The sequence below is a fragment of the Ursus americanus genome, chromosome 27 (genome assembly GCF_024610735.1).
Source record: "Ursus americanus isolate L20-20 chromosome 27, mUrsAme1.1.p, whole genome shotgun sequence".
NCBI classification, from domain to species: Eukaryota; Metazoa; Chordata; class Mammalia; order Carnivora; family Ursidae; genus Ursus; species Ursus americanus.
In genome coordinates, this window is record NC_142153.1 from 20,117,093 (window position 1) to 20,131,903 (window position 14,811).

Below are 14,811 nucleotides of genomic sequence, written 5' to 3' on the forward strand. Positions count from 1 at the left end.
GAAATGAAATCTTGCCATTTGCAACAACATAGATGGAATTAGAGTGTATTATGCTAAGTAAAATAAGTCAGTCAGAGAAAAATACCGTATGATTTCATACATATGTGGAATTTAAGAAACGAAACAGATGAATGTAGCGGGGAGAAAGAGAGGCAAATCATAAAACAGACTCTTAACTATAGAGAACAAGCTGGAGGGGAGGTGGGCAGGGGATGGGTTAAACAGGTGATGGGGATTAAGGAAGGCTCTTGTGATGAGCACTGGGTGTTATATGTAAGTGATGAATCACTAAATACTACTCCTGAAACTAATATTGCATTATATGTTAACTGGAATTTAAATAAAAACTTGAAGCAACAACAACAAAACTCCACTTAATGAATTCTACCCCTTGTTACCTTAGCAATATTACCCATCATTTTTGATAATGGCATTAGGTGGTGCTTACAGGTCTATTTAGCAACACCTTAAAAGAAGGATTGGGACAGAGTTTGAGAATGATTTGTGCCCCAGACAAAAAAAATATATCCTAAAAGGGAAGAATATGATTTATGTATAAAAGAGATAACCAGAGTCTGGGTGCTTAAAAGGGATTCCTGATACTGCAGACTTGTTGCTTCCTTCACTGCCTCTTCTCAATTTAGTGAGATAAATCATATAGTGCAATTACATACATTGGCACAACTCAAATGCAACATAAACTGGTAAAAAGTAAAAACCAATTTTCCCATGTTGATCCAGTATACTAGCCCAATCCTAAAACAGTCTAGCTATCATCAGCTGGGAGGAATGGGTTCATCTGGGCTGGAGACTGGGATAAGATGAAGAGCAGAACAGGAAATCAATACTTTGGTTGGCTTTATATTCTCTATTCTCTTCCACTGACTCATTTGTCTCTTCCTACTCAGATGCCATACTGTTTTAATTACTATAGCTTGTGGTTATGTTTTGGTATTCGGTAAAGCAAGATTTCATCTTATTATCAATCTTTTAAAAATATTCATAGTGATTGATATTCAAGTTTTTCCTCTAAGTGAACTTTGAAATCAATGTGTCAAATTCTATTTAAATAATCCTACTAGCATTTTGTTGGGGATGACATTCAATTTTGGTGTAATTTAGGAGACTTGATTTTTCCCATCTGGGAACATGGACATCTATTTATTGAGGTCTTCAACTATGTCTTTCAGTAAAGTTTTGCAGTTTTCTTCATGTAAGTTTTAAGTATTTTTGGTAGATTTTTGGTACATTTTATAGTTTCTGTGTAATTGTGAATTGTGAATGGAACTTTTTATTCCTGTTACATTTTCAACTGGTTATTTCTGATGAATGGGAATGCTAATGATTTTGGTATATTTGTACCCAATTACCTTTTTAAATTCCTTCATTCATTTTAATAACTTTTTTCCTTTGATTTTCTAAGTAACTAATCATACATTCTTTCATAATAAATGACAGTTGTAGCTTTTCCTGTTTAATATTTATACTTCATTTTCATTGCCTTAATTATGAGAGGTCTACATCTCTAAATATGATGTTGAACAGTTATCAGTAATAGTAAGCATAATTATCTTGTTCCATGTTTTGACGAGAATGCTTCTAATGAATTGCCATTAAATGCAATGTCTGCTGTTGGTTTAATCATTATCTTCTACCTTAAATCAGGAATGGGTACTGTTTTCCTTTGTTCACTGGAAATAAATGTGTTTAGAGTTAGACTGGTCTTCAGAGACCTTAGAGATCATCTGGTCCTCTTGTTTCTTTACCTTTTTTTTACCAAAATATAAGCATAAATATGAGTCCCCAAACAAAAATTTAAGATGTGTTGGGCAAGTACAAGCATAAATAGAAATCCTCAAACAAAAACTCAAAAGGTATTGGACAAAACTCAATGATTTATATTATCTTTTAACAACTTTTAGTTTCCAAGATGAATATTTATAATCAACTAATGAGCTAATATAAATTCCTTCACTCATCCAACAAATACTTGGTGTGTGTCTACTATATACAAATGAACTAATTATAAAATAATCAATTGGAAGATTACTTACTTTATCTAAAGCTGTTTTTAGAGACACATATGAGTAAGCTTGGTTTGCTCATGTTCTACCTATATATGCCCAGTCACTCTCAAACCTTCCAATTGTCCATATATTTCTTTCTCTGTGGAAAACAGACTATTTTCTTTTTTTTTTTTAAGATTTTATTTATTTATTAGAGAGAAAGAGAGAGAGAGGGAGAGAGAGAGAGAGAATGAGTGGGGAAGGGGCAGAGGGAGAGGGAGAAGCAGACTCCATGCTGAACAGGGAGCCTGAGGTGGGGCTTGATCCCAGGAACCTGGGATTGTGACCTGAGTTCAAAGCAAATGTGTAACCAACTAAGCCACCCAGGCTTCCCAAAACAGACTATTTTCTTAATGAAAGATCTAAGAGCACAGATGAAGAATTCAGGTTGTTTGTTTGTTTGTTTACTGTGGTACAGTTCTAACCACATTAAACTTTACAGTGTTTAGGAGGCTAATAAGGAGCAGTGGTCCATGAAGTTCAGCTAAGGATACCTGACTTGCTCCACTAGAATCCCTGAGGAAAGGGACAGCTTCAGACTAGTAGATTCCCAAAATATTAGAAGGAACTCTCAGGCCTTTAAAGAATTCAGCTTTGCTTTGAACTTCCCAAAGTTTAAAAAATCTAAACCTTCTGAAGTTCTAACATCACTATTATGAGCAATCAAAAACAAGAACCAATAAATAAAGGTGAAAAATGATATTTAAACCAGTTTACTAATCCTCTTGGCAGTCTTGCTTGCTTGCAAATGACAATGATCTTGTATCCTGTTAATGTTCAGAGCATTTTTAAAAAACAAATACAGCCATTTCCCTGTAGCACACTAGTGTGAACCTATGGGTATAATCCTTATATTACAAGGAACAGGTGAAGTATACCAGTATTCACTGGCTGATCTAATTTAATACCTTTTTTGCTTACCGAAATCCAATATATCTTTCTAAAGTTAATGTCTAAAGTTTAAAATTAACCTAAACATTTTTCATTAATATGTACTGTTTCATTAAATAATACATTTTGCATCACAAATTCCCAATATAGAAAAACTCATCAATAAGTACAGTACACCTAAGGTGAATGGAAAAACTAACTCAAAAGCAAAAAAACCAGAATTATATATATTTTGTTGTTAAAACATTAATTATTAAAATGAAAATCTCCATTATCAATCCAATATTATGTACTTAAAAAATAAGCCTTTCAAAAGTGGCAATAAAATATAACTAGACCATTTGTCAACCACAGGAAAATACTGACAGAAGTTAATATAAGTCATGGTCATTTAAGAAAAATTCTTAATTTCCATAGGCTGACTGTCAAACTAAAAAACACCTATTTAGGAAGCTGAGGAAATGACAGCTTTTAAATTGTTCAGGAATATTAAAGAGAAAACCCTCAAGTTTTCTTATAGTGGCTACAGAGACATAGCCTCTTGAAGAACTTAGCTGGTGGGCACTAGATGCATGGACGGAGCTGAAGACTGGTTAGGCTTCTAAGAAAGAATTTCTCCAAAGTAGACACAACACAAAGTTTCCACGTTCCATCTTTTCTGGAGATGCTTCTTTTAAATGGCTCATGGTAAGGTGAAATCTTTTCTCTGCCTGTACCCCTGCCTTTGAAAGTTATTTGTTATTGTTATTATCAGCAGGCCCCACTGAAGAAGCTCTTAAATGCAGGGAGTCTGAAACATAATTTTTGTTAGGCAAGAAGGAGCACACCAAGCCACGAAGTATAGCTTATTAATTATTGGTTTTAAAAAATTTGCTCTAATTAAAAATTCTTAGAGATTAATTATAATTAATATTTGTACCCTGAATTCCTGTTTTCCCTGATATTTAGAAGAACCAGTCTTCACTGTGAGGACTCTGATACTGAAATAACGTCCTTGACTTCCTCTTCCTACAAGCATCCGTTGAAGATCCTTAAGCATTATTGCGGTATTTGTTTCACTTCAGTCTCTGAAACCAATCCTGTCCCATTCTGGAAGTAATCAAAGACTTTCAGGCCAGAGATTTCGGTGCTGGTGTCTGTCCTGCTCTGGAACCAAGAACTGAGCTTCTGATTTGCTTCCTATTATCAGAACCGATCCCTTATTTCCCAGTCTCAGTACTTATGTTCCTACCTGCCAACCTGTGCCTGAGGCCTTTGCTTAAATCCTTCAGTAGTTCCCCTGGGATTACAGTGCTTGCTTATCCACTCATCCCAGTGCTAGGTGTTACGCTGCTATTTATCAGGTCTCCTCCATGCTTTAATTTAGAGTGTCTGCTATAGAGATCTGCTAATTATCAACATATTCAATGGTTGTCTATTGCTAGTACCTCAAGAAACCAACTAAGCTAATACTAACCAACATCTAGTCCTAACCTGTTGGTAGAAACAAGAATGAGTCTAATTTCACTCTGTGCCTGAGATGAGCTCTGGGAACTATAGTGGTCTCTGAGCTATGGTCACCACCAGTAATATTTTAGATCAATTCAGCTTTTCATTTCTCTGGAAGTGAGAAACTTTTGCAGCTATTTCCAAGAAGATGAATCTCTGCTCCATAGCAAATAGTCTCTGTGATTCTTCCACTCAGACTCTCAGAAAGGAGACCTGCCAGAAAGCTTCTAGAGCCATGCCCTCTTATTGTATAAGATACTGCTCCAAATCAATCCTGATTAATCACATCCTTGTAATAATGTATCTGAAACTTTGACAACAGCGAGAGTACTGAGAGTTCCCCGGGAGTCAACATTGTACTTTAAATAAATCCTAGTTATTTTCTTTATACATCCCTGATATGTCACTTGTACTTCTTTCGCCCATTCATATTGGGTTGCAGTTATCTGTTTACATATCTGTCTCTGCCATTTAACCAGGAATTCCTTGAGAGGAGTAGTAGTCATTATGTTTACAAGAACTTCACCAGTGATGAACGTAATGCCTGGCACATCTAAGAGGCTTGGTAAATGATTATTGTGTGAATAAACAAATGCTTGTGGATGAAAACAAAACTGGCAACGGGGTAATAAAGAACCAAAGGGATACTGAGTCTGGGTCAGGTGGTAGACAAAGACAAACAAAAGAGAAGCTTCTGATTCCAAACTAGGAATTTAGAGTGAGATAATAAAAGGTAATCTAAAGTTTTAGTGAGAAAGACATGGCGTAATTTGTGGGTATCTTTTTTAAAAGTTGTTCAAACACATCTTTAAAACTAATGTTGGGGGGGATGCCTGGGTGGCTCAGTTGGTTAAGCATCTGCCTTCGGCTCAGGTCATGATCCCAGGGTCCTAGGATCGAGCCCCATGTCGGGCTCCCTGGCGGGGAGCCTGCTTCTCCCTCTCCCGCTCCTTCTGCTTGTGTTCTCTCTCTCTGTCAAATAAATAAATAATGTTTAAAAACAAACAAACAAACTAATATTGGTAAATGCTTAAGTTTAGCTATTGCAATAAGAAGGCATATGAGATTTATTTTTCATTTTATTAGTTTAATACAGTAAAAATTCTGCTTAAATGAATCTCTTCTTAAGTTGGGATGCAGGCAAAAGTTAATTTGTTGCTTAAGATTTAAAATGTGGAGGGGCGCCTGGGTGGCACAGCGGTTAAGCGTCTGCCTTCGGCTCAGGACGTGATCCCGACGTTGTGGGATCGAGCCCCACATCAGGCTCCTCCGCTATGAGCCTGCTTCTTTCTCTCCCACTCCCCCTGCTTGTGTTCCCTCTCTCGCTGGCTGTCTCTATCTCTGTCAAATAAATAAATAAAATCTTTAAAAAAAAAAAAAAAAGATTTAAAATGTGGAGCACTCAATTCTCACCCCTCCCAAGTGATTGCAATATATAAAAACTACATACGTAGATTTTTTTCATAGTTAGATTTTAAAAGGGTTCTATGTACTTCAAATTTTAAAGTACAACTGACCCTTGAACAGCACAGGTTTTTACTGCACATGCCCACTTACATAATTTTTTTCAATAAATACAGTCCTGTAAATGTACAGTTTAATAAGTACAGTTCTGTAAATGTACATTCTCTTATGATATTCTTAACGTTTTCTTTTCTCTAGCTTACTTTTTGCAAGAACACAGAATACATATAACATACAAAATATGTATGCGTTAATGCACTACTTACGTTACTAGTAAGGCCTTCCAATTAACAGTAGGCTATTGGTAGTTTTTGGACGAGTCAAAAGTTATTAGGGGTTTTCAACTGGAGGGGTGGTGATGTCCCCAACTTCTTCATTCTTCAAGGGTCAATTATAATTACAATGTTACTAGCTACATATTACCTCACTTAGCTTCTTTCAGTTATATAGTACCAATTCTCTTCTACAATAAAGAGTAATTTTTGCTTCTATAATATATTGCTTCAAAAAGGATTAATGAAATTCACAAATTTTTTGAAAGGAATAAGAACAAATGAACAGTACATTTAGTGAGAATTTTATCAGTATATGAATTAGGGAAGGCCAGACAGAGAAGAATATAGCTTTTCAAATTTGAATGAATAGTGGTAGTTTTAACAAAGAAGTACTTTATTGTTGGAGAAAAAGACAAATACAAATATGATTTGGAGGATGCTCAAATTTGGTAGATTACCCTTTTTCCTACATGAAGGATTGCAGGAGGGTACAGCAGTAGAGGGAAGAGAAGCCAGAACAGAAAAAGTAGGGGAAATAGAGCATATGATTTATTTGGCACAATCCTGAACCAAGTATAAGACCCAGACTGTGATATCGGCCAGGAATACAGGTGATACACAGTGGTTCAAGCAGCAGGCAAATTGGCTTAAGACCATTATTCAAAGCGGAGGGTATGTGCTGTGGTGACCGCTGTGTGTTGTGTAAGACTGATGAATCACACACCTGTACCCCTGAAACAAATAATACATTATATGTTAATTTAAAAAAAGACAGTAAAAATTATTTACCTCTTCTTATTATTATTATTATTATTAATAAATTATTATTTATCTTATGGTCTATTCATCTCTTCCCAAAGAGAACCTGGATTCAGAAAGAAGAAATTTAATCCCTGGAAAACTGGCATAAGGCCACTGGGGTATAAGATAGGAATCCATAAGACTAGGACTAAATCACAGAGATCACTTCCATTAATAATGTCAAAAGTGGCCAATTAGCCATTAAGCTCCTTTGTCTTAGTGTCTATGGTCAGGCTGAAGCTACAGGTCTGCAGTTAGGTGAACTTTCATACCAGAAGAATATAGGAGACCAATCCATCTGACGAAATTAATTTACCTTCATCAAAAAATAATTATTTTATCCCTTCTCAGTGATCAAAGCCTTCAACAATTACTCTTTATTGTATTAGACAGTATAGGCTAAATTCCTCAAATATAATGGCTCAAACACAACAGAAGGGTGTTCATTTCTCTCTTATAAGAGCCCAGAGAGGACATTCTGGGACTAGGGTTGCAGAGTGGGATCAGGGAACTTCTGCTTCAGCAACTCAGGGTGATGCCATTATCAATTCAGGTGGGGGAGGCAGCAAGCAAGAAGTTCATGTGATAAGCTTTTATTGGCCAGGCCTAGAAGTGGTATAAATCACTTCTGCTCACATTCAGTTGAAGAGAACTTAGTCACATGGCCACACTTAAATGCAAGGGATGATGGAAAATGAAAAACTAGGCATCTACAAACCTAAGTATTAGGGGGAAGAGAAGAGAATAGGTCAACAGTTTGCAGTCTGTCGTACCAACTTTGGGTATCAATGACCCATGGAATATAAAGGACGAGGGAGAAAAATATTAGAATTTTATGTAAGTTTAACAAAGACTTGGAGAAATTCACTTCCAAAACAAACCACATCTGTAGGATTGGAAGCCTCACAGGAGCTAACACTTCCAAATCACTTTCATCAATTTTTCAGGAAATACTAAACTGCTATGATTCACCCAGGTTGAGAGTTCCACGTATTTTATCTTCTGCATTCTGTATCTCTCTCCAAAGTCTTAGACACAGCCACTATTGACTTGAAGTTTAACGTTTGCATTTGCATTCTCCCTAGCTCTGTTTTTCCAAATTTAGCAAAATGCTTCTGTATCTCTGACCTTTTCACAAAACACTGCAGTGAGATTAAGAAAACACTGGGTCTGCATGTTCTAGGACACAAAACAGGTCTCAACCGATACCAAAAGATTGAAATTATCCCCTGCATATTCTCAGACCACAACGCTCTGAAATTGGAACTCAACCACAAGGAAAAATTTGGAAGAAACTCAAACACTTGGAGACTAAGAACCATCCTGCTCAGGAATGACTCGATAAACCAGGAAATCAAAAATCAAATTAAACAATTTATGGAGACCAATGAGAATGAAAATACAACAGTCCAAAACCTATGGGATACTGCAAAGGCAGTCCTAAGGGGGAAATACATAGCCATCCAAGCCTCACTCAAAAGAATAGAAAAATCTAAAATGCAGTTTTTATATTCTCACCTCAAGAAGCTGGAACAGCAACAGAGGGACAGGCCTAATCCACGCACGAGGAAGCAGTTGACCAAAATTAGAGCTGAAATCAATCAAGCAGAAACCAGAAGTACAGTAGAGCAGATCAACAGGACTAGAAGCTGGTTCTTTGAGAGAATCAATAAAATTGACAGACCACTGGCAACACTTATCCAAAAGAAAAGAGAAAGGACCCAGATTATTAAAATTATGAATGAAAAAGGAGAGGTCACGACGAACACCATTGAAATTGGAAGGATTATTAGAAATTTTTATCAACAGCTATATGCCAATAAACTAAGCAATCTGGAAGAGATGGAATCCTTCCTAGAAACCTATAAACTACCAAGATTGAAACCGGAAGAAATTGATTTCTTAAACAGGCCAATTAATTATGAAGAAATTGAGTCAGTGATAAACAACCTTCCAAATAGCAAAACTCCAGGCCCGGACGGTTTTCCTGGGGAATTCTACCAAACATTCAAAGAAGAAATAATACCTATTCTCCTAAAGCTATTTCAAAAAATAGAAACAGAAGGAAACCAAACTCATTCTATGAGGCCAATATTACCTTGATCCCCAAACCAGGCAAAGACCCCCTCAAAAAGGAGACTTACAGACCGATCTCCCTAATGAATATGGATGCCAAAATCCTCAACAAGATACTTGCTAATAGAATCCAACAGTACATTAAAAGGATTATCCACCACGATCAAGTGGGATTCATACCTGGGATGCAAGCGTGGTTCAATATTCGCAAATCAATCAGCGTGATACATCATATCAACAAGAAAAGACTCAGGAACCATATGATCCTCTCAATCGATGCCGAAAAAGCATTTGACAAAATACAGCATCCTTTCCTGATTAAAACCCTTCAGAGTGTAGGAATAGAGGGTACATTTCTCAATCTCATAAAAGCCATCTATGAAAAGCCTACTGCAAATATTATTCTCAATGGGGAAAAGCTGGAAGCCTTTCCCTTAAGATCAGGAACTCGACAAGGATGCCCACTCTCGCCACTATTATTCAACATAGTACTAGAAGTCCTTGCAACAGCAATCAGGCGACAAAAAGGGATCAAAGGTATTCAAATCGGCAAAGAAGAAGTCAAAATGTCTCTCTTTGCAGATGACATGATACTCTATATGGAAAACCCAAAAGAAGCCACTCCCAAACTATTAGAAGTTATAGAGCAATTCAGTAACGTGGCGGGATACAAAATCAATGCTCAGAAATCAGTTGCATTTCTATACACGAATAACGAGACCGAAGAAAGAGAAATTAGGGAATCCATCCCATTTACGATAGCACCAAAAACCATACGTTACCTTGGAATTAACTTAACCAGAGACGTAAAGGACTTATATTCTAGAAACTATAAATCACTCTTGAAAGACATTGAGGAAGGCATAAAAAGATGGAAAGATATTCCATGCTCATGGATCGGAAGAATTAACGTAGTTAAAATGTCCATGCTACCCAGAGCAATCTACACTTTCAATGCTATCCCGATCAAAATACCGAGGACATTTTTCAAAGAACTGGAACAAATAGTCCTTAAATTTGTATGGAACCAGAAAAGGCCCCGAATCTCCAAGGAACTGTTGAAAAGGAAAAACAAAGCTGGGGGCATCACAATGCCGGATTTCGAGCTGTACTACAAAGCTGTGATCACAAAGACAGCATGGTACTGGCACAAAAACAGACACATAGACCAATGGAACAGAATAGAGAGCCCAGAAATGGACCCTCAGCTCTTTGGGCAACTAATATTTGATAAAGCAGGAAAAAACATCCGGTGGGAAAAAGACAGTCTCTTCAATAAATGGTGCTGGGAAAATTGGACAGCTACATGCAAGAGAATGAAACTTGACCACTCTCTCACACCATACACAAAAATAAACTCCAAATGGATGAAAGACCTCGATGTGAGACAGGAATCCATCAAAATTCTAGAGGAGAACATAGGCAGCAACCTATACGACATCGGCCAAAGCGACCTTTTTCATGACACATCCCCAAAGGCAAGAGAAACAAAAGATAAAATGAATTTATGGGACTTCATCAAGATTAAAAGTTTCTGCACAGCCAAGGAAACAGTCAGAAAAACTAAGAGGCAGCCCACGGAATGGGAGAAGACATTTGCAAATGACACTACAGATAAAGGACTGGTATCCAAGATCTACAAAGAACTTCTCAAACTCAATACACGAGAAACAAATAAACAAATCAAAAAATGGGCAGAAGATATGAACAGACACTTTTCCAATGAAGACATACAAATGGCTAACAGACACATGAAAAAATGTTCAAAATCATTAGCCATCAAGGAAATTCAAATCAAAACCACACTGAGATACCACCTTACGCCAGTAGAATGGCAAAAATAGACAAGGCAAGAGACAACAATTGTTGGAGAGGATGTGGAGAAAGGGGATCCCTCCTACATTGTTGGTGGGAATGCAAGTTGGTACAGCCACTCTGGAAAACAGTGTGGAGGTCCCTTAAAAAGTTAAAAATTGAGCTACCCTATGATCCAGCCATTGCACTACTGGGTGTTTACCCCAAAGATACAGACGTAGCGAAGAGAAGGGCCATATGCACCCCAATGTTCATAGCAGCAATGTCCACAATAGCTAAATCGTGGAAGGAGCCGAGATGCCCTGCAACAGATGACTGGATTAAGAAGTTGTGGTCCATATATACAATGGAATATTACTCAGCTATCAGAAAGAACGAGTTCTCAACATTTGCTACAACATGGACGGCACTGGAGGAGATAATGCTAAGTGAAATAAGTCAAGCAGAGAAAGACAACTATCATATGATTTCTCTCATCTATGGAACATAAGAACTAGGATGATCGGTAGGGGAAGAAAGGGATAAAGAAAGGGGGGGTAATCAGAAGGGGGAATGAAACATGAGAGACTATGGACTATGAGAAACAAACTGAGGACCTCAGAGGGGAGGGGGGTGGGGGAATGGGATAGACCGGTGATGGGTAGTAAGGAGGGCACGTATTGCATGGTGCACTGGGTGTTATACACAACTAATGAATCATCGAGCCTTACATCGGAAACCGGGGATGTACTGTATGGTGACTAACATAATATAATAAAAAATCATTAAAAAAAAAAAAAGAATGAAAACACTGGGTCTGGTCCTCCATCCTTAAATATTGAGAGATGTCTAGTGTAAACAGATGTTTTGTGTTCCACCTCCACAGCCCTATCCACATTAGCTATGGGAGGCTAAACAGTAATTACCGTCCTACGGCTTAATTTACAAAATCTGAATTGAACCGTCTGTAGGAAAAAATATAATGGTCTTCAAATTTTTGCTCTACAATTTTAAAACTGAGTTATTCTCAAACTAAATTTGATGACAGATTGTTATACTCAAAATATTTTTAAAAAGCCCTAAAAACTCTAAATCTAAAATCCAAGTAACAGAGAAAAATAAACTGAAAATTCATATATATAAACTTAAGTTTTATTTTCAAATTCTAACAGCTTCATTTCTTTCTTTAATATAGTAAAATTCACTTTGAAAAGAAAGTATCATCAAACTTCAAAATAATGAAACCATAGCATGTGTGACTGACAAATATTAACTATTAAATATAATATAATTATGGTTTCTTAGCTTCATATGGGCCTATTCTAAATAGATATGTTAAAATTTTTATAGTGTTATTTTTCACAGATTAGGAGAATACAGACATTTAAGTTTAAGGGAAGGCATCACTGCAAAACTTTTAGATGTGGCATATTTTGTGAAGGAAATGGAATTTTTCATTTCAAAAAGATCTTCCACAACTGCTAATGAAAACTACCCAAGCACGGATCTCAGAGTTGGCACATAAATTATCTTATATTTAAGTGCAAGGCCACCCAGCAGAAAAATGAAATCACAGAAATCTAAAGGTAAAAGAGAATTTAAGTTTGCCTTTTCACTTTATTCCTTCTCGGAAATTACATTTTATACCTCCTAGGAAATTATTTTATGGGAATCGCTTAACATTCTTTTCAAGTTTACTAAAAATGTTTAGGGGAATTTTCCTTCTAGCTCTAGAAAGCTCTATCTTTTCTGTTTTACTGAAAAATTGTGAGCTACATTTTAATCTCAGTTTTCCTATTTATAAAAATGGAGAGTTTACATGGAAATAAAAATTTCAAACACAGCTGTAAAACAAAATACAAAATGTTTTAATAAAAATAAGTAATGATCATTCTCAGGTAACTTTGTAGAACCTCTAAGTCATGCTAACATGAGCAAGATGAACGGTTTAAGAAGTGGGAGAAATAATAAAATCTACATTTTTTAATTATCTCATCTTTCCAAAAGAAATAAAAATATTGTGTCAGTGCAATTATCTTCTTTGGAATTTCCAAACTCAGACCTTTGCAACTAGAACTTAGATGTTACTTCTTAAGGTAGTGAAACAAGGGCCTTCAGGCAACACAGTACATCATTATCCTTCCTATGAATAACAGAAAGCAAAGGTTCACTGCCAAGGCACAGTCTCATGTTACATCAGGTCAGCAATTCGAAAATTTACTCTGTGGTAAGGTCTGATTTTCCCAGGGAGGCAAGATTAAATGCCAGATAAAGGATTCACTACTTGACAATTAGAGAAATTGATGCCTACAAGCTGATAATACCCTAAAGAGGTAACTTGAAACAATTATATCAATTATCTAAACACTGTATAATGTATTACCTTTTAGCAGGTGAGAAACAGAGCCATGAGAATGAAAAATGGAAGAAGGAAAAATAAAAACCATTTGTATTAGCCAACATTATTTTGATTACTCATCCTTATTACTTTCTTTAAAAATTGTTTGATATTAAATCAAACCAATACTAATTTTTAAAAATAAAGAATGAGCATTTATTCGATTTCATGTAGGAAGCTGAGCATTTGTTATTATGTCTTACCTGATATTGGCAACAGGGCTAACATTTTTATAAAACACCAAAGAGCAAAAATCTTTTAGATTTAGATTTTTAGTTATATTATTTGGATAAGAATCTTATGACATTCTATTCACATCTATTTTTATTCCAGCTAAAAAGATGTTCACGGAAGTATTACAATTGGCTTTCTCAAATGGCTTCAGGCTCATTTACAAGCTTCTAAGAAGATAAAAGCGGTAACATTTTCTTTGCCTGTTGGGTGGTTGAAAGGTTAAATATCAAATTTCAGTGTGGGAAAATCCCAAGTACTCTAGGTGAAATGTTTTGATGCTAGGTAAACGTGTCCATATAGAAATACACACAGTCTGAAGACCCGCCAATAGTATTTCCCTGGCTGAGATCAAATAGGAAAAAAAAAAAAAGTTGTAAAATTAAAAAAAAAAATGTAACTGACCACTTACTCTAAAGTCTCCATTTGTATTGTTATAGTAGCTTACGTTGTAAGTTTACAAAGTACTTTCACAAATATCACCTCAATATTGAAAGGAGGATGATGTGAGTAAGAGTTAATCTAAGAAGGCAGTATGCATAGTGGTTTAGTGTGTATCTCTCATCTCCTCTTACCTATTCAAAGCCTTTGCTCCAGCAATACCTCCCTTGCCCTGCCTATCTCCCTATTTTTCCCTCTTCTGAATACTTCCCTTCGGCATACACATGTTGGCATTCCTTCAGTCTTAGAAGGCTTCCTGTCCCACTTCTCCAGTTAGCTACTCTTCCCTTGCCCCCCGCTTTTGTCTCTAGCATTAATTTCCTGTCTCTCATTTCCTTTACTTCCGGAGGTGCTCCCCTCTACCACTCCACTAAAACTGCCTATCAAGGTCATCGGTGACCTCTTTGTTGCTCAATTCAAAGGTTAATTCTCAGTTTGCATCTTATAGCATCTGACACAATCAATAACTCTTTTTTCCTTAAAATAATTTTCCCAGTTTCCAAGACATCACTTTCCTGATTTTCCTTTTACTCCTCTAGCACTCGTACTCCTGCTGGTACTTCTCTGCCAGTCCTCCGACCTCGTCTCTTTTTAAAATCTATAATTACTTCTTTGATGATCTCATCTGGCCTTTACATATTATAAATATATTGACAAATATAAAATTTATACATCTAGTCTTCTGAAATAATATAAATTCCACAAAGGCAGGAATTTTTAAGGGGTACACTTCAGTTTCCCCAGTTTCTGGCTTGTAGCAAGTTCTTCAATATTTGCTAAATAAATGGATGCCATGAAAGTGGTTGTGAAACTTACTACAATTGTTAAAAAATGATTCCTTTAAAAATTAAAGCATATTAAAAATCAATAATTATCTGGCATTAAT

At 36.2% G+C, this 14,811-nt stretch overlaps 1 protein-coding gene across 2 annotated transcripts in view; it reads right to left on the minus strand.

The window, feature by feature from the left end:
- Positions 1-14,811, minus strand: part of MICU3 (mitochondrial calcium uptake 3) — a 104,954-nt gene that overhangs the window by 64,165 nt on the left and 25,978 nt on the right. The window lies entirely within an intron of this gene.